General features: G+C 38.4%; 1 pseudogene; it reads left to right on the forward strand.

Annotated features, from left to right (window-relative positions):
* The first annotated feature begins 7,817 nt into the window (after positions 1-7,817).
* LOC149253191 (elongation factor 2 pseudogene) lies at positions 7,818-18,971 on the forward strand (annotated as a pseudogene).
* Positions 18,972-20,218: the final 1,247 nt, after the last annotated feature.

Below are 20,218 nucleotides of genomic sequence, written 5' to 3' on the forward strand. Positions count from 1 at the left end.
CAAATTTTAAAGGAAAATGGGCTTGGATAGTCAGTCTACAACCAAGGATTCCCATTGATGGTAATGCATATGTGTTAGGCCCCTATACTACTAGGGTAACCCCTTATTGTTATTAGTACAACCCCCTTATTATATTGATGTACTCATGTAGTGCCCATATTGTTACTATTGTGCCCCATAGAAGCCCACTATTGTTATTATTGTGCCCTTACATTATTATTGTTATGTCGGCTCTGATTATATTATGACCCCTTAGACTCCTATATATAGAAAGGAGGTCTTTTCATTTGTATCATCCAAGAATCATTCATTTGTGTAATGTAAAGGAGGTTTCCCCCTTGAAGAGGCTGAATTCTAAAGCATTGATCTATCTTTTCTATCTTTTTGTGAGCTAGTTTCATAACATTTGGTATCAGAGCTTTGGATTCTAGGGTTTTGCTACTCCAAATAGGTCATCGTGGAATTTTTGCTATAACTTTTTTTCTGCAACATTTCAGAAGTGAAAACAAAAACCCATTTGAGACGAAATCGCACTGAACCTTGGGTCCAAATTTCAGAGCTTTTCGCGCTATATTTGCGGAGATATGATCTAAGGAATTTGGTCTTTTTGCAGACTCCTGAATTACATTCCAAACAGGTGACGCGGGGAAAATCGTCATAACTTTCTCTCTGAGGATCGGATTGAAATTTCATAAGAAGTTATAGAAAGAAGGTGGACTGTAGTGTCTTGTACATATTTTTCAGAGCAAAAGGTCGAAACAGTGACTCGTGGCATGTCGTACAAGTTCTCTCTATTGAAATAGTATATAATCAGGTCACTGTGGGAGATTTGGCATAACTCTTCCCTGGAGAATCCAATTTGGATCAGACTGGTGGCATTGGAAAGAGGACGCAGAGGGCTACCTCAGGTCACAATTTTAGAATTGGATGATCTGAAAATTACAAAGATACATCAGATTCAATATGAAGCTCCTACAAAGTGAAAAAAAGTATGTAGTTTTTTTTTAATTTTTGCATAAGCTTGGTTTGAAAAATTAGTTTGAAGGAATTCAAAGGGCATAGTAAAGCATTATTATCAATAATTGATGCCTCGAGGAAAGAAAATGCAAACACCTAGTAAGCAACCTGAAATCTCTAGCATGACTCATGAAGAAGAGGAAGAAATGCAACATGATATATCAAAATTACGAGACCAAGTGCAACAAGTGTCACTTGCACAAAAAGGAACAGAATCTAAGATGGATGGTTTAAAGAAAGATGTAGAAGCTAAGATGGATGGTTTAAAGAAAGGCGTAGAAACTAAGATGGATGGTTTAAAGAAAGGCGTAGAAGCTAAGATGGATTGTTTAAAGAAAGGCGTAGAAGCTAAGATGATTGACGTGGAAGCTAAGATGGACGATTTGAAGATAGATTTGAAGACAGACATGGAAGATCTGAAGACAGGCATGGAAGATTTGAAGACGGATTTGAAGACAGATTTAACAAAGTTTCTACAAGAAATGCTTACTAATGGTGAAAGGGTAGTAAAGGAAACTCATAATGAGAACAAAAGAAATGTTAATCATGATTTCATAGACTCTAATGTTGGATCAAAGACCCATCATATTCCAAAAATCGATATGAGGAAGTTTGATGGCAAGGATCCCGCAACATGGATATTACAGATGGAGCAATATTTTGATCTACATGGTGTACCACTGTTACAAAAGGTATGTATTGCATCTTCATATTTAGAATCAGATCAATTTTTATGGTATAAAGGGCTTTGTTCTTGTAAACAACTTGTTACGTGGTCAATTTTCATGGAGGAAATGAGAGCACATTATGAGGTTACAAAGAGCAACACCTTCTTTAGAGCAACACCACAACAATTGGAAAGAGTAAAAGGGCTTTGTTACATAGTGGAAAGTAAAATTATGGCAACAAGGAAGTATACTCCTCACAACTATAAAGATGGAAGTGTTGTTTCTCCTAGCCTTCCACAACCTACAAGGGTTACACCACAACAATTGGAAGAAAAAAGAGAAAAGGGGCTTTGTTACAATTGTGATAGCAAATGCACTAAAGGTCATAAGTGTGCTGAGAAGAAATTATTTTACATAGAGTATGAAGAGGAGGAAGAAAAGGATCAAGAAACATCAAAAGAAGAGGATATATGCCAGGACACAACCCCAGAGAAAGAAGAAATGAATCAGACCATATCTTGTAAAGCATTGGCAAGAATTACCACTCCTCAAACTCTCAAGATAGAAGGACATATCAAGAAGAAAAAGTTGCAAAAGATCCCAATTCAAACAATATTGCGAGAAATTGAAGAGGAAAGAAAAATCATATTGGAACCTGGAGCAGTCACAGAAACAAGAACCCAACATCTACGAAATCAATCAATTTCAAAGTATCTCATCAAGTGGAAGAACTTACCCACTGAAGATTCCACATGGGAGGACAAGAATTTTATACAGAAGCATCAAGAAGTACTCAAGCGTTAAGGAAAACACTTTTTGAAGGAGAGGGTCATGTTAGGCCCCTATACTACTAGGGTAACCCCTTATTGTTATTAGTAAAACCCCCTTATTATATTGATGTACTCATGTAGTGCCCATATTGTTACTATTGTGCCCCATAGAAGCCCACTATTGTTATTATTGTGCCCTTACATTATTATTGTTATGTCGGCTCTGATTATATTATGACCCCTTAGACTCCTATATATAGAAAGGAGGTCTTTTCATATCCAAGAATCATTCATTTGTATAATGTAAAGGAGGTTGCCCCCTCGAAGAGGCTGAATTCTAAAGCGTTGATCTATCTTTTCTATCTTTTTGTGAGCTGGTTTCATAACAATATGAAATGTAAATCTCTTGCTCTTTTTTCCGTGATCGGGTGAAAAATAATACAAAATTAGTACTCTTTCCTATTAAAAAAGAAAACAAAAGAGAGGTGAACATGTTGAAATCTCCACCTACTCTAGTGATGATCTAGGACAAGTTCCCCCAAAGCCTTGAAAGAATCGAAGAGGGGAAGCTTGAGATTTGTATCGGTAAGGATGAAGATAAGCAACGATTTCTTATATCTAAGAGTCCTTGATTTTGTAAATCTGCGAAGAGGAGATTAAATTATTCCTCAAAGGTTACATGACTAGTCTAATCAAAATTCCATAGTATTTCCAAATTGTGATAAAATCTTGTGGCTAGCACCACTATCATTTTGAATAATCATAACATCTATTAGCTATAAAATAGATCGTGCCCTGTCACACATGGTTTCCTAAAGTAGAACAATGGTGTATTGCTCCTGATTTATCCTTTTCTTTAGCATGGAATGTTTACTAAGTGCATTGTGGTCTCTTATGTTCCATCAAAGAACTATCATTTTATAATTTGGGATGGGAATGAAAATACTTGTCTCGCAAGTTATTGGCTTGACTTGAATAAACCAAGAGGGCACCATCTCCCTTTAATTTCCTCTTTGAATTCTTACGACCTCTTTTTCTTTCCTCGACATTTATCTTCTTGTGAGTTATTCTAGGATATTCTAATCCCTAACCCTCCAACCTAAATATGATTCAAAGGGGACTTATATATTTTTTATTTTTTCAATGAAGGTTCCATATGAATTTCCACATGCTCTGTGATGATGGTCAAAATGTGAGTCTCCATAGTTTTAGTTTCCATTCCCATCGACTATATTTCTTCTTTGGAACATTGATACTCATCTTCTTCAATTTATATATTTTTCTCTATAACATTGATATTTTGGGAATTAGTATCAAGAATATTTGTATCTATCTTCTAGTATTTATAGTCATCTTTAGTTACGATGTTTAACATGGGATCTAATGTCGAGACTTATGAGGTCTCACCATTTAGTGGAGGACCTCGTTCTTCTTTGTAAACAATCTAAAAATTGTTGTTATTATTGTGAGAAAGATTGGAAGAACCTAGGTTATTATATCTCTTAGTTAACTTCCTTTTCTTGGGCACCTTCATTAATCCCTCTTGATAAATAGATTCCTTGGATTTGTTGGTGCTTTTCAAGGCATTTAGGGTGAAATCATGAAATAGATAGTCGCGTTCATGACATTTCCAACATATAAATGGAATGTGCCCATAATTTAGGGTTTGGATCCATTATTGGTCTTGATAATAGATATTGATAGATTTTAGAAGAGTGCCTACTACATTCATGTAGACACAAATTTTGACATATGAAGTGTAGCATCCCATTTTTATGACCTATGAGATTCTGACAAAGGAATCTAGGGTGTTTCCAATATCCTCAGAAGTCTCTTTTTCCCAAAACTCCCAAGGAAGGGAATACATTATGATCCATATATGTGCTTTAGTTAAATTTTCCTTCTCATGACTTAAGTGATATATCTAGCATCAAAGACGAAGACCAATAGATCTATAAAAATAAGACTCTTCCTTAAATATGTGTTCTCTATCTTCCATGTAGATGAATATTATTGTGAAATAATCCTTAGACCCTAACATGAGTTTGATTTAACCTTTCATATTCCACTTAGTGTTATCCCAACTTGTGAGAGCATTTTTTTTGGGCTAGATCCCCATAAATTTACAACTGATCCAATGGTCTTTCATATTGAATGTAACTACCTACATTCAATGAGGTTGCTCCATACTTGGGTTTTCCTTTGTTTCATCCAAGCAACCATTGTGGAGCTTGTTGGTTGAATCCTCCATGCTAGATTAATCCGTGTCAGTGTCCTTCCCATTCATGGGCTCCTTTCCTATGCCACCCATTCCAGATGATGGCTAATTGGAGAATGGTTTCCATGTGAAAATATCATTGAAGAAACATACATTAGCCTTTAGCTGGGAGTGCATCATCATGTTGTGGTAGAGAATCAATGGTTGGTTTTGAAGGATACTTGTGTTCTTATCAAAGAAATTTAGAGAAACCCTAAAACTAGAAAGGTTTTACAGCGTGAGTTGTCTAAGTATAATCCATCTTGATCTTACAACTATACATAACCTTAATGAGACATAATGGTCAATAAAAAATCACATTTCAAACCCACACATTATAAATTATGTTACTAAAAAACATGTTAAAATTAATATTTTATATGATTATAATATAAAATTATTTGCTCGCAGAGGTTTGCTCTCGTGGCCAGTGGATGATCTGTTAAGTCATTCGTGCCGCTGTGCAGGTCACGAGTTCGAGTCTCGGTTTACCCGAGGGTCGTTCTTGTGGACTGGGCAGTTCCTCCTAGAGGTTATAGTGGCAGCCGATGGGATTCAACCCTGTGTAACGCGAGTACAATACCACCGCCGTTGCCGATTCCGCTAGTCAACAAAAAAAAATTATAAAATTATTTGATTCTATCAATTGGGCCTAGATTGGGTGGTTGAGAGGAGAAGTTGTTATCCTCTCATTGGGGTTCAAATCACACTTTTGACAACCCTTTAGGAAAAAATACATTATGAAAGGGATACACATCATGAAACCGCATGAAATTAAAAAAAATGGCGAAAAAAAATGAGAAAAAAATGAAATATACATTATTAATATAAATGTACTGGTTATATAAATGACCATTTTACATACACACTATACGTTTGTTCTTTTTTTCCTTTATATTGTGTCTTCAGCACTTTAAAATGTGATTTCCATTTTACATTGAAATAGAAATCATGATTTTTTTTTAAATAGATATATCATGTATAATCATCATTTCACTCTGTAAATACATTTATAACATATTTATAAAATTTTTGAAATTAAATATTAAAAACAAAAACCTTTATATCTTAATTTTTAAAATAATAATATTAATTTAATAAAATAATTTGCTTAATAAATGTGGTGAAATGGAAAATAAGTTAAAATGTGCAATTGAATTTGGAGTATGCCTTAAAACTGTTTTTTGTTTAGTTAAAAATTTGTATTCTTCCGATGAAAAGAAATAAGATAAAGGTTTGGAGACATTAAAGACCTAAGATTTGGAGACATTCGACGGGAGTGAAAGTCCATCTCTTAGAATAAAAATTTGCTAGTGATGTGGTTTTGTGGTTTTCTTTAAATAACACGAATAAGGTTTTCTTTAAATAACACGAATAAATAACTTACAGAACTATCCCTACGATTGGTTTGACAACTAATTATAATACTATCCTTACGATTGGTTGACAACTAATTATAATAAATTTTTTAACCACTAATTATAATAGATTTCTACTGAAAAAAAAAAAAAAACACAAAATACTAAACTGATCGCAAAATGACCGCGAAGACGGTCAAAACGCTGAACAACTCCACTCAACTTCGACTCTACTCCACTCAACTTCGTGGGAAAATGACAGCGAAGACTGTCTCAAAATTTTGCAGGAAATTATTCTTTAACCCGGCGACTTAAATAATTAAATTAGACGAATTGGAAAAAGTATGTGCCATGAAATTAGTTTTAAACTGAAAAGGATCAGCAAAGAGATTACAGTACATATCGGTTCTAACCAAATCAACATTTTATTATATATTAAAATCAACGTAAATGCAGGAGATTATGGCATTGTGAGCCAATTGAAGATGACTTTGTGGCCAACGCAAGCAACCTGATCAAGGCCGAGGCTGCTTGGTGGGCAAGCCAGACAATTCTATTGCTAAAAAAATAATCATATAAATATGGTTCTGCAGCTTGGGAACCCATATGACCATCTGCTATTGACCTTCTTGCCAAGGCTACGCATCTTGATTTTCTGTTTTTCGGATTTGTTTTGTTAATAGATAAGCCTCAACTATTACTCTCTGGTTTGGAATTTATCCAAGTGGAACAAGGCAAGCTTTCAAATCTAATCTATTGAGGACTTGGTTTCTTATTTGTATTTGAGTTTTATGGACAGTGAACTGCTTCTTGGAATCTTATGTGCTAATAGGGAGTTAGTCAATTATTATTAAGATGCAAACATGGATAGTAGAGTGTTTGCTTTGATCACAACCAGAGCCTTTATATGGTAAAATATTGTGGCCAGGTGCAGGTCCAAGATAAATTTTGTTGCCATAGAAATCCATGGAATGTAACAGTTTAGTTAATTGAATAGTCGTCCAAGTTTAGTAACGCACATCTCCCATGGGGCAGGAGAAGTCTTTCTCCCTCTTTTTAACCACAAGAAAAAAGTCAGTTTCCTGTAAACATCATCTCAAGAAAGTTCTGATTTGTATGGCAAAATTTGGATTTTTATTTTTGAATTGAAATGTAACATCCACATGTTCATAATGGCTTAGAAGTCTAAGCCAACCTCTTTACAATCTAGATTGGATATATATGTCTATTTTAAGGTGGTTGTATGGAACAATCCCTAGTTGAAACTTTTATGTCCTCCTTATTGGGTAACTATGGTCTCCTTTGATCAAACTCTAGAGTAGGGCTTCTTGGTTATATTACAACGTTGGTCATTTAATTTAAATATCTAACTTCGATTTTTGACTTTCGGGGATTCCATAGATATTGGACTCACTATGTTTAATTTGCATTGGTGAATTTCAGGTAGTACTTGTATATACTATTCAACTGCTTCAAGTTTTTGGTGAATGAGAAAAATCAGCAGAGATGGTAATAGCACTACTCTGCTTATTTTCTGTTAAACAATCCCATGTGATGTTCTTGTTTATATTTTGAAGGAAAATTTGATTCTTTGAATATTGACAGTGTTTGTCTAGAATTGTGGATGGTAGATCTATCAGAAATAAATAGTTTGTTTCCTATAAGCTTGTTGCTTGTGCACACTTCTCTAATCAATGCAGATGATGACTAGCCTGCTGAATTAATTCAGAGATATGTGATTGTGTATTTACAGGTGAAGTTTACAGTGGAGGAGCTCAAAAGGACTATGGACTTGAAGCATAATATTCGTAACATGTCTGTGATTGCCCATGTTGACCATGGTATGATTCTCTGCTTCTGCCATTGTTTTATCCATGTTGACCATGGTATCATTCTTTGCTTCTACCATTGTTTTATCTCCTCTCTTGTTTCATAACACCCATATATCATACTAGCGCATCCTCACATTTGTGCATATAAGGAGAAGAGGAGAGTACTGAAAGGACTGCAATTCTCACCCCCTCAAAGAGTATATTTTAAATTCTCATTACATCAAAATCGGCTTATCCCCTTTTAGAGTATATGTTAAGTCTTCGTTCCATCAAATTATAGTTATTCCTAATTAATTCATCATTTTTTTTGTTGGCTTAACCCACGGGAATCCGAACCTTAAATATCATTATTTACATAATTATGGTGATTGCCAATTAAACTGTCCCGTGGGCTTACTTAATTCATCGTTACATTTGTTAATTATGACAATTGCTATGGGTATTTGCAGGGAAGTCTACTTTGACAGATTCTTTGGTGGCAGCAGCTGGTATCATAGCTCAAGAAGCTGCAGGGAATGTTAGAATGACTGACACTCGGGCAGATGAAGCTGAACGTGGAATCACCATTAAGTCAACTGGGATGTCCTTGTATGATCAGATGACAGAAGAGTCTCTGAAAAACTTCAAGGGGCAAAGAATGGGAAATGAGTATTTGATAAACTTGATTGATTCTCCAGGGCACATTGAATTCTCATCAGAGGTCACAGTAGCCCTAAGAATCACAAACGGTGCATTAGTTGTGGTAGACTGTATTGAGGGAGTCTGTGTCCAGACCGAAACTGTTCTGCGCCAAGCTCTCGGGGAAAGGATTAAGCCCATTCTCACTCTCAATAAGATTGATAGGCTCTTCCTCGAGTTACAAGTTGATGGGGAGGAAGCTTATCAGACCTTATCAAGGGTTATTCAGAATGTGAATGTGGCCATGGCTACTTACGAGGATGCTATGCTTGGGGATGTTCAAGTTTATCCAGAGAAAGGCACTGTTGCATTCTCAGCTGGCTTTCATGGGTGGGCTTTTACATTGACAAACTTTGCGAAAATGTATGCTAGGAAGTTTGGGTGCAATGAAATGAAGATGATGGAGAGGCTATGGGGAGAAAACTATTTTGACACTCATACAAGAAGATGGTCATGCAAGAATTCAGGGTCACCCACCTGTAAGAGAGGCTTTGTTCAATTTGTATATGTGCCCATAAGGCAGATTCTCAGCATTTGCATGAATGGTGACAATGATAAGTTATGGCCTATGTTGCAGAAGCTGGGGATTTGTATGAAGAATGAGGACAAGGACCTTGTTGGGAAGGCCCTGATGAACCGGGTCATGCATAGTTAGCTCCCTGCAAGCAGTGCCCTACTTGAGATGATGATTTTTCATCTGCCTTCTCTTGCCATCGCTCAGAGATACCATGTAGAGAACTTGTATGAAGGCCTCTGGATGACATCTATGCAAAAGCTATCAGGGACTGTGATCCCGACGGGCCATCGATGCTCTATGTGTCAAAGATGATTCCGACCTCAGACAAAGGTCGGTTTTTTGCCTTTGGGAGAGTCTTTGCTGGGAGAGTGGCAAAGGGGATGAAGGTGAGAATCACGGGTCCCAACTATGTCCCTGGACAGAAGAAGGATCTGTATGTCAAGAGCATTCAGAGGATAGTTATATGAATGGGGAAGAAGCATGAAACAGTGGATGATGTGCCCTGCGGAAACACCGTTGGTATACTTGGTCTAGATTAGTTTATCACGAAGAATGCTACTCTCACAAATGAGGGAGAAGCAGAGGCCCATCCGATCAGAGCTATGAAATTCTCTATCTCCCCAGTTTATCGAGTTGCAGTGTAGTGTAAGGTGGCCTCTTGTTGGCATTATGATTCAGGTTTTGCGCTATGGCACAGGTGTTGTACTTGATGGCAACTCACTCAAGTGGCAAAACTCTGTTCAGGCTCTCAAAATGATGGAAAATAAGGGGTTCGCAGGTGCACCGTTCAAAAGGTGCAGACCCGCAGGTTCGCCGACCAAGAAGTGCAGACATACCCGCAGGTTCTCCGTTCAGAAGGTGCGGACCCCAGTTCACTCACTCCAATGCAGAGAAGCGCGCACACATGGGGTTTCTTATGTTTGGCCCTTGTTATTTAGCCCGTTGTTCATGATCCTATGGTTTTGGTCCGTGGTATAGGATCTAAATTATTGAACCCCGGTTTGGATCTCTTGTGTTGGTTTTCGATGGTTTTGTCCCATGGTTTGAATAAGGGCTTGCCTATAAAAAGGAAAGGAGATCACTTGGCTAGATACTCGTGAAATTTGAATATCTTAAGATCTGAAATTTTGGGTAATCGGTTTTAAAAGCTAGATCTAAATCAAGGTGAAATTTAAGGCGAATCTATTGATAGGTCGTGATCTCTTGGGCGCATGATCAGATCTCTGGATCTGACTGTCTGTGGCACATTGGAGGACTGTTAATTTGGCTCTATTCAGAGGTCCGCAGGCGATCCACAGTGTAGGTGCGGAGGTCCACAACGGAGCTGAAGGCGCAGGTGCGGGGGTCCGCAGAGAAGCAGAAGGCGCTAGTGCGAGGTATGCAGTGCAATAGAAAGCACAGTGCGGAGGTACGCAGAGGAACAGAAGGACCAGTGCAGAGGTACGCTGTCAGGTAGACAGTGCAGGTGCGGAGGTACGCAGAGCAGGAGAAGGACCAGGTGCAGATCTGCGCAATTCAGGCATAGAAGAGCTGCGGATATCCGCAGGTTTATATTGGTGAAGTTGCGGACTTTTCTTGAAATATTTGTTGACTGCATTTTATCTATTGCTGCAGTGTTCTGGGTTTAGATTACTGGTATTGGTTTTCTATTTACAGCATTCTGAGAAGTTGGGTGGTTCATTGGTTTGATTGTATAAGGAGATTGGTTGATTCACATGTACTTGATGATTATTTGATGTTCTTGAATCCAGTCTGAAAATTAATGAAATGTGGTCCTTAAAGAAGTAAAAGAGCTAAGGGGGTTGTAGCTCCCTTCCAGGAGAGGCTGGAAAACGAGAGAGGGTTGTAGCTCTCTGCAGGTTGCAGCCTGTGTACTGGTAAAGGACTGCACCAGTACAAAATCCTTGTAAAAGAAGTTTCTAATTGAAAGAAGATAAAGACATATTGCAGCAGGTGGTTTTCACCCACATTGGGTTTCCACCTTATATCTGGTGTTCTTTGGTGTGCCTATCTGTTTTTCTTGTTCTTGTTCATTATTATATGGTACGGACATACAAATCAATGATCAATATCTGAAGAATAAATTAAAGTATAAATCTGGAAGGTATATTGAAAAGAATTTGATAATACTGATTCACCCCCCCCTCTCAGTATTATTTCCAACAATTGGTATCAGAGCAGGTCCTTCAGAAGAAGCTTGATCGCTTGAAGGAAGATCTTTCATCATGAGCAACTACGAGAGGGAAGCATCAATTAGGCCACCGATTTTTGATGGGACAAACTTCGTATATTGGAAGGTAAGAGTTACTGCCTATCTTCAATCTCTTGGTACTGAAGTCTGGGATATCATAGATACAGGGTACACTTTTCCTTCAACAACTCCTACAGATCCGGCTGAGAAGAAGAAATATGAAACAAATGCAAAGGCTGTCAATACTCTATTAGGATGTCTATCTCAATCAGAATTTGTGAAGGTTATGCAGTATAAATCCGCAAAAGAAATATGGGACAAGATTGTTCTGAGCTATGAAGGAGATGAACAGGTAAAACGTGCAAAACTTCAAACCCTCAGAATTCAGTATGAAAAATTTGGGTGAAGAAATAAAAGAGGTTGTTGTGGTTGAAAAAGTTCTAAGATCTTTGTCCCCTAGATTTGAATCTAAAGTTTCTGCAATAGAAGAAAAAGAGAATCTACGAAACCTTACCATGTCACAGCTGCATGGAATTCTGACTGCTTATGAAATGAGGAAAGGAGGACCATCAGACAGAAGAGAAGCTGCCTTCAAGGCTTCAGGCAAAGGAGATTACTATGAGTTAGGGCACGTGTCAGAAGAAGAAGAAGAATCAAATTTTGTCAAAAATCTTCAACGGGGTGCTGGACGATTCCGAGGTAAGTTACCTTTCAAATGCTTTGCTTGTGGAGGAGTCAGTCACTATGCTGCCAAATGTCCTCATAAGGATAAGATTGACAAGGGGAAGGAACCTGTTAGATGGAACAAGAAACAGAATGAAAATAAGAAAAACTATTACACTCATGAAGATAGTGATGGACTTTCAAATAGTGATGAAGATGAACGAGGTAATAATTATAAATTTTTAATGGCTTTTGAAGATGATGATTACATGGATGCTATAGATGAAGAAGGTCTTTATGAAGAGATTTCTAATCTCAAAATTTGTTTAGAAGAGAAAAATGTGATTATTGATTCTCTGCAATGTCAACTGGCTGAAAGGGAAAAACATCATGAAAAGTTGGAATGTGAAATTGTTGGTCTTAGAAAAGAGATTGAGAAGACAAAAGCTATTAATCTTAAATTTGTTAAAGGATCTGAAACTCTGGATGAGATTATCAATGTGCAGCATTCTCCACTAATCAAGACAGGTTTGGGATATAATGGAGAAACATCTCAAGCATCCACCTCCAAAAGTTATCTTGATGCAGCAAGGAGGAGCGAGAAAAGGCCTAATAGAAATCATCAGGTAAATCAGGGATAGTTTACCTCAAGAATGAACAAAGTCTATCAAGAAAATCAGGGGCAATCTACCTTAAGGGCAAACAGAAGCTACAACCAGCCACAGGTAAAATCTTCCCAATTTTCCTCAAGAATGGATGTCAGTAGAAACTACAATCGGTTGGTTGATAGAATTGATAATCGCAGGAGTTACTTCAATGGCCAATGTTTCTCTTGCCATAACTTTGGTCACAAGGCAGCTCAATGTGTTGCCTATAAGACAATCATGACTAGAGAAGCTCAAAAACAAAGAAGCATGACTGGAATCACGAAAAGGACCTATAACAACTTTTCCACCCTTGAAAGTGAAATTGAATGTTCTATTTGTAATAACTTCGGTCATGAAGATTCTGAATGCAGGAGCAGGTTTCGGAAGACAATTCAAAAGGAACAAACCTCGAATGCCAGAACATGGAGAATGAAGGAACCACAACCAGAAAGATGTGGGATAGCTTTATATGCAGAAGGACAGGAAAATCAATGGTACATCGACAGTGGATGTTCGAAGCATATGACAGGTGATAAAGAAAAACTTCAATCATATAGTGCTTTAGAAAAAGGAAAGAAAGTTTCTTTTGGAAATGATACCCCTGTAGTCATAAAAGGAAAAGACACTGTTCAGTTGAAAGAAAAAGTCAAGGCTGGAAATGTTTTGTATGTTGATGGCTTGAAGCATAATCTACTAAGTGTCAATCAGATGTGTGATCAAGGAACTGAGGTAATATTTCGATCAAATGGATGTAGTGTTCGTGATCTTGATACAGGGAAAACAATGATCAAAGGCATAAGAACTCCAAATAATTTATACATATTTGAAGAAGGACAACAACAATGTTATTTGAGCAAGAACGATGAACACTGGTTATGGCACTAGAGGTTGGGACATCTAATCTTTTCACAGATAAGGAAGGCATGCAAATATCAGGCAATCCGTGGTCTTCCAGACATCAGAATTCCAGACAATACAATATGCAAATCATGTCAGTTTGGTAAGCAAACCAGAACTAACTTCCCTGAGAAGGAAGGATCAGCTAGCAGGCCTCTTGAACTAGTCCATACAGATGTATGTGGTCCATCTAGGAAAAGGTCACCTCGGGGAGAAGAATACTTTATATTATTCATTGACGACTTCTCCAGGATGGTTTGGATAGGACTTATGAAGCACAAAGACGAAGCTTTGGAAAAATTCAAATCTTTCAAAGCCTTGGTTGAAAACGAATCAGATCACAAAATTAAGTGCCTTAGGTCTGATAGAGGTGGGGAATTTACCTCAAATGAATTTTTCGACTTTTGTGAAGAACATGGAATAAGAAGGGAATTCTCTACAGCTAGGACTCCTCAGCAAAATGGAGTAGTGGAAAGGATGAACAGAACGGTTCAACAAATGGCTCGTGCTATGCTTGATGAGTCTAGAACTCCCGCAACCTTCTGGGGTGAAGCTGCATTTGCTGCGGTTGTTATTCTCAACAAAACAAATGTCCGGGTGAACAACACTCAAACTCCTCATGAGCTCTGGTATGGTGAGACTCCTTTGGTAAAACATTTCAAAATCTTTGGAAGCAAATGCTATATTAAGAATAATGATGAACATCTTGGCAAGTTTGAACCTAGAGCAGATGAAGGGATTCTCCTTGGTTATTCTCCTCACAGCAAAGCATATAAGTGTTACAACAAAAGACTTGGAAGAATAGTTGACAACATTGATGTAGTGGTTGATGAAAAAGGAAACATTCCTAGGCAAGTAAATTATGAAAATTTCGAAGAGGATGAAGATCATTCTTCAAATCAGACTGATGATGAAGAAGAACCTCAAGAGGCACCAGAGGAACAGATAAGGATAGAAGAGAAGACTCCATTCAGGTATGTTCAAAAGAATCATCCAGAATCTCAAATTTTGGGGCAAAAGGAGGCAGGCGTACAAACAAGAAGAACAATTGCAGAAGATTCAAGCTATTTGGCATTACTCTCCTCCACTGAACCACAAAATGTAAGAGAGGCATGCAAAGATGAATGCTGGGTCAAGGCAATGGATGAAGAACTTGAGCAGATAAAAAAGAACAACACTTGGGAGTTGGTTCCTAGACCAAAAGATAAGAATGTCATAGGGACAAAATGGATCTTCAAAAATAAGTTGAATGAAAATGGGGAAGTAATTTGAAATAAGGTCAGACTTGTTTGTAAAGGGTATGCTCAACAAGAAGGAATAGATTTTGAAGAAACTTTTGCTCCCATTGCTAGACTTGAGGCCATCCGAATGTTCCTTTCTCTCTCAAGCTTTTAGAAGTTCAAAGTATTTCAAATGGATGTGAAATCAACCTTTCTGAATGGAGACTTAGAAGAAGAAGTGTACATTGAGCAACCATATGGTTTCATCCTTGGGAATGATCCAAATCTTGTATGCAGACTAAAAAAGGCTCTCCATGGTCTTAAACAGGCTCCAAGGGCTTGGTACTACCATTTGGACAAATATCTTCATCAACAAGGTTTTTCAAAGGGATCAGCAGATAGCAATATTTATATAAAAATTGAAAATGACAAATTGCTAATACTTGTTGTGTATGTATATGATATTATCTTTGGCAGCAATGAAGAAGCTATGAGTCAAAGCTTTGCCTTGGTGATGCAGAAAGAATTCGAAATGTCTTTGCTTGGAGAACTGACATATTTTCTTGGATTGCAAATCCAACAAAATGAAGGCGACATCTTCTTGTCTCAAACCAAGTATCTCAAGCGGATTTTGAAGAAATATGGCATGGAAGATGCAAACCCAGTATGTACCCCCATGGTCACAGGATGCAGCCTCAGTGCAAATGATAAATCAGCAGCAGTGCATCAACCAACCTACAAATCTATGATTGGAAGTCTACTTTATTTGACAGGTACCCGACCAGACATCATGCATGCAGTGGGAATAGTTGGAAGATTTCAGGCAAATCCAAAGGAAACTCATCTTCAGGCAGTGAAGATAATCTTCAAGTACCTTCAAGGAACTAAAAACTATGGCTTATGGTATCCTAGAGATACAGATCTCACACTTCATGCTTATAGAGATGCAGATTGGGCCAGAAGCGTGGATGACAGGAAGAGCACAAGTGGTGGTGCATTATTTATGGGTTCCATATTAGTATCTTGGCTAAGCAAGAAATAGAGTTCGATTGCTTTATCTACAGCTGAAGCGGAATATGTGGCTGCTGCATCCTGCTGCACTCAACTCCTTTGGATGATGCAGACCTTGCAGGATTTTCAAATCACTTGTACACCACCTATCTCCATCTTATGTGATAATACAAGTGCAATCAACATTTCAAAGAACCCAGTCATGCATTCAAAGACCAAGCACATACCGATCAAGTATCACTTTCTCAGGGAACAAGTGCTTGAACAAAAGGTTAAGTTGGAGTATGTTCCTTCTAAGGAACAAGTTGCTGATATACTCACCAAACCATTGCCTAGGGAGACCTTTGAATACCTCATGCAAAAGCTGGGGTAGTTGATGCATCATCTTGTTGTTGAATCTCATCTGTTTCAGAGATTGTCGGTTGTACGCGAGTTTCATATGGGGTATACGCGTACATTTGCTGGTTTATGGATTGGTTGAAGATCGAATGGCACAGGTTCAGGGGGAGCATATATAATGCATTGTTGGCATTATGGTAGCATAGAAGGAGAACATGGATGCTGATTTGAATATTGTTGCAATATGTCTCTATCTCTTTCACGATCATTTATGGTGTATGGTGGATTATGGTTCTTCTTGAAGAATTTTTTTCTTTATGCAGATCTGGTCTATAGTCAAGGGGAGCATGATCAACAAAGCAAAGACTTAAGCATGTTCTCAGGGGGAGCATAACCCTTTTCCCTTGATGTCAAAGGGGGAGAATGACGTTGAGGATCTTGAGGTTGCCATCAAGTCCAAAGGGTGAGATTGTTGGAATTATGATTCAGGTTTGGCGCTATGGCATAGGTGTTGTACTTGATGGCAACTCACTCAAGTGGCAAAACTCTGTTCAGGCTCTCAAAATGATGGAAAATAAGGGCTTCACAGGTGCACCGTTCAAAAGGTGCGGACCCGCGGGTTCACCGACCAAGAAGTACGGACATACCCGCAGGTTCTCCGTTCAGAAGGTGCGGACCCCAGTTCACTCACTCCAATGTAGAGAAGCGCGCACACGTGGGGTTTCTTATGTTTGGCCCTTGGTATTTAGCCCGTCATTCATGATCCTATGGTTTTGGCCCGTGGTATAGGATCTAAATTATTGAACCCCGGTTTGGATCCCTTGTATTGGTTTTCGATGGTTTTGTCCCATGGTTTGAATAAGGGCTTGCCTATAAAAAGGAAAGGAGATCACTTGGCTAGATACTCGTGAAATTTTAATATCTTAAGATCTAAAATTTTGGGTAATCAGTTTTCAAAGCTAGATCTAAATCAAGGTGAAATTTAAGGCGAATCTATTGATAGGTTGTGATCTCTCGGGCACATGATTAGATCTGTGGATCTGACTGTCTGTGGCACATTGGAGGACTGCTAATTTGGCTCTATTTAGAGGTCCGCGGGCGATCCACAGTGCAGGTCTGGAGGTCCACAGCGTAGCTGAAGGCACAGGTGCGGGGGTCCGCAGAGAAGCAAAAGGCACTAGTGCAAGGTACTCAACGCAGCAGAAAGCACAGTGCATAGGTACGCGGAGGAACAGAAGGACCAGTGCAGAGGTACGCTGTCAGGCAGATAGTGCAGGTGCGGATCTGAGCTAAGGTACGCAGTGCAGCGGAAGGAGTAGGTGCGGAGGTACGCAGAGCAGAAGAAGGACTAGGTGCGGATCTGCGCAGTTCAGGCATAGAAGAGCTGCGGATATCCGCAGGTTTATATTGGTGAAGTTGCGGACTTTTCTTGAAATATTTGTTGGCTGCATTTTATCTATTGCTGCAGTGTTCTGGGTTTAGATTACTAGTATTGGTTTTCTGTTTACAGCATTCTGAGAAGTTGGGTGGTTCATTGGTTTGATTGTATAGGGAGATTGGTTGATTCACATTTACTTGATGATTATTTGATGTTCTTGGATCCAGTCTGAAAATTAATGAAACGTGGTCCTTAAAGAAGTAAAATAGCTAAGGGGGTTGTAGCTCCCTTCCAGGAGAGACTGGAAAACGAGAGAGGGTTGTAGCTCTCTGCAGGTTGCAGCCTGCGTACTAGTAAAGGACTGCACCAGTACAAAATCCTTGTAAAAGAAGTTTCTAATTGAAAGAAGATAAAGACATATTGCAGCAGGTGGTTTTCACCCACATTGGGTTTCCACCTTATATCTGGTGTTCTTTGGTGTGCCTATCTGTTTTTCTTATTCTTTTTCATTATTATATGGTACTGACATACAAATTAATGATCCTATTGTTGTCTGCACAGTTGAGGAATCAGGGGAACACATAATTGCAGGAGCTGGAGAGCTTCACATCGAGATATGCTTGAAGGACTTGCAGGAGGATTTCATGGGAGGAGCAGAGATTTCTGTGTCTGATCCCATTGTTTCATTAAGAGAGACTGTGCTGGATAAATCAGACCATGTTGTCATGAGCAAATCTCCAAATAAACACAATAGGCTTTATGTTGAAGCACGACCTTTGGAATTAGGTCTTGCAGAGGAAATTGACGAAGGGCGCATTGGTCCAAAGGATGATGTCAAGGCCCGAGGGAAAATCCTCTCTGAGGAATTTGGATGGGACAGAGAGTTGGTGAAGAAGATCTGGTGCTTTGGGCTTGAAACAACAGGGCCCAACATGGTGGTGGACATGTGTAAGGAGTCCAATACTTGAATGAGATTAAGGATTCCGTGGTTGCTGCATTCCAATGGGCATCCAGGGAAGTAGCTCTTACAGAGGAGAACATGCGTGGTATTTGATTTGAGATGTGTGATGTAGTCTTACATTCAGATGCCATACACAGAGGAGGTGGTCAGCTCATTCCCACAACAAGAATGATCTTCTATGCTGCTCAGCTTACTGCCAAGCCGAGGCTTCTGGAGTTTGTATATCTAGTTGAGATTCAAGCACCTGAGCAGGCTCTGGGTGGAATTTACAATGTGTTGAATCAAAGGAGAGGCCATGTGTTTGAGGAGTTGCAGAGACCTGGGACTCCACTGTATAACATTAAAGCCTATTCGCCAGTTATAAAGTCTTTTAAATTTTCAGATACTCTTCGGCTTGCCAGTGGTGGGTAGGGTTTTCCTTAGACTGTATTTGATCACTGGGATTTGATGGGGGGTGATCCAATGGACTCTTTTTCAGAGGCTGGTCAGCTTGTGATTGATATCAGAACGAGAAAGGGACTCAAGGAGCATATCACTGCCCTCTCAGAGTATGAGGATAAGCTGTAAGGACTGAATGTTTTTAGTGTTTTTGTCATGGATCTGTTGCAGTGGAGGTTATGAATCCATGTCATTTTTAGCGAATCTTCTCGGTTGCTGTCAGTTGTACTCAAGAGCTGTGCATAAGTATCAGGTAGCATTGGGGCTGATCAGGGCTCTATCAGGTTGATCAAAGACCTTACTTGTTGCTCTTGATCTGAAGGTCAAAAGAGAAGTCAATTGTTTGGCTATTGGATATATGTTTGATATGTGATTGGCTGGTCTATAATCCAGTAAGACCATAAACCATTAAGGTACTGCAATATTCTGAGTTTTGGTTGGTCAATGTACTGAAGGGTCTTAATTCATCTTTGGCACACTCTGAAATTTATGAAGTGCAACTGGCTTGTGTTGCGAAGCTGTGGAGGCTGGTGTATGCATGTTGAAATGGGCAACTTGGTCCTCCAGGTTATGGGTAGCATGGAAGTTGATCTGAATTTCCCCATCATAACTGGCTTGCTCGTGTGTTGTTCAACGAATAAAAGGTACGTAGTGTTTCCTTATTTTATGACTGTGAATTGAGAATAAACGAATGCCCAGGTATGGGCTGGTTGGACCCTCTTGTTGGGAAAGGCATGAAAGTTGATTAAGGAAAGTTGTGTGGTCAACTTCTGTCCAATAAATAAAAGAGTCGATGCTTTCTCGTGTTTGAGTGAGGCATTGAACCGTTGTGAGATGTTGTTTAACTCGCCTTTTAAAATTTACTTACAAAATAATCGAAAAATTATTTTAAGATTATGAGCACATTGATAATATATATTTCTGGATATACTTGTAGTGAATGGGCATAATTACAAATTAAAAATATATATTTTAAAAATAATTATAAAGTATTTTTTTGGGAAAATAATTATTGCTTTTATGTATAAATCAGAATTTAGAATACTTATTATATTAAAAGTTATTGAAAGTTATTGAGTTAAACATAGCTAAGTTGAAACCAATGAATGTAATCAAAATGGAGTATGTATTAACCACCATTTAAAAAATTGTGACCTTGTAGCTTTTGAACAAAATGTTACAATATCTACAATGTCTCAGTTGTATATTCACCAATACTAACCCAACAAAACCCAAAACTTAAAAACTTAAAAGTATCAAAATGTTACATTAAACCATGACGAATTATTCCTCTTTTTTTATTTATGAGTCTCCTAATTTACCATTACAAAAGGGGGACATACTCATTTTTCCCGCCACCAAAGTTCACCTTGATT

This window comes from Pinus tabuliformis, chromosome 7 (assembly GCF_031772625.1).
Source record: "Pinus tabuliformis cultivar Carrire ecotype Pingquan chromosome 7, CPIR1, whole genome shotgun sequence".
In the NCBI taxonomy this organism is placed as follows: domain Eukaryota; kingdom Viridiplantae; phylum Streptophyta; class Pinopsida; order Pinales; family Pinaceae; genus Pinus; species Pinus tabuliformis.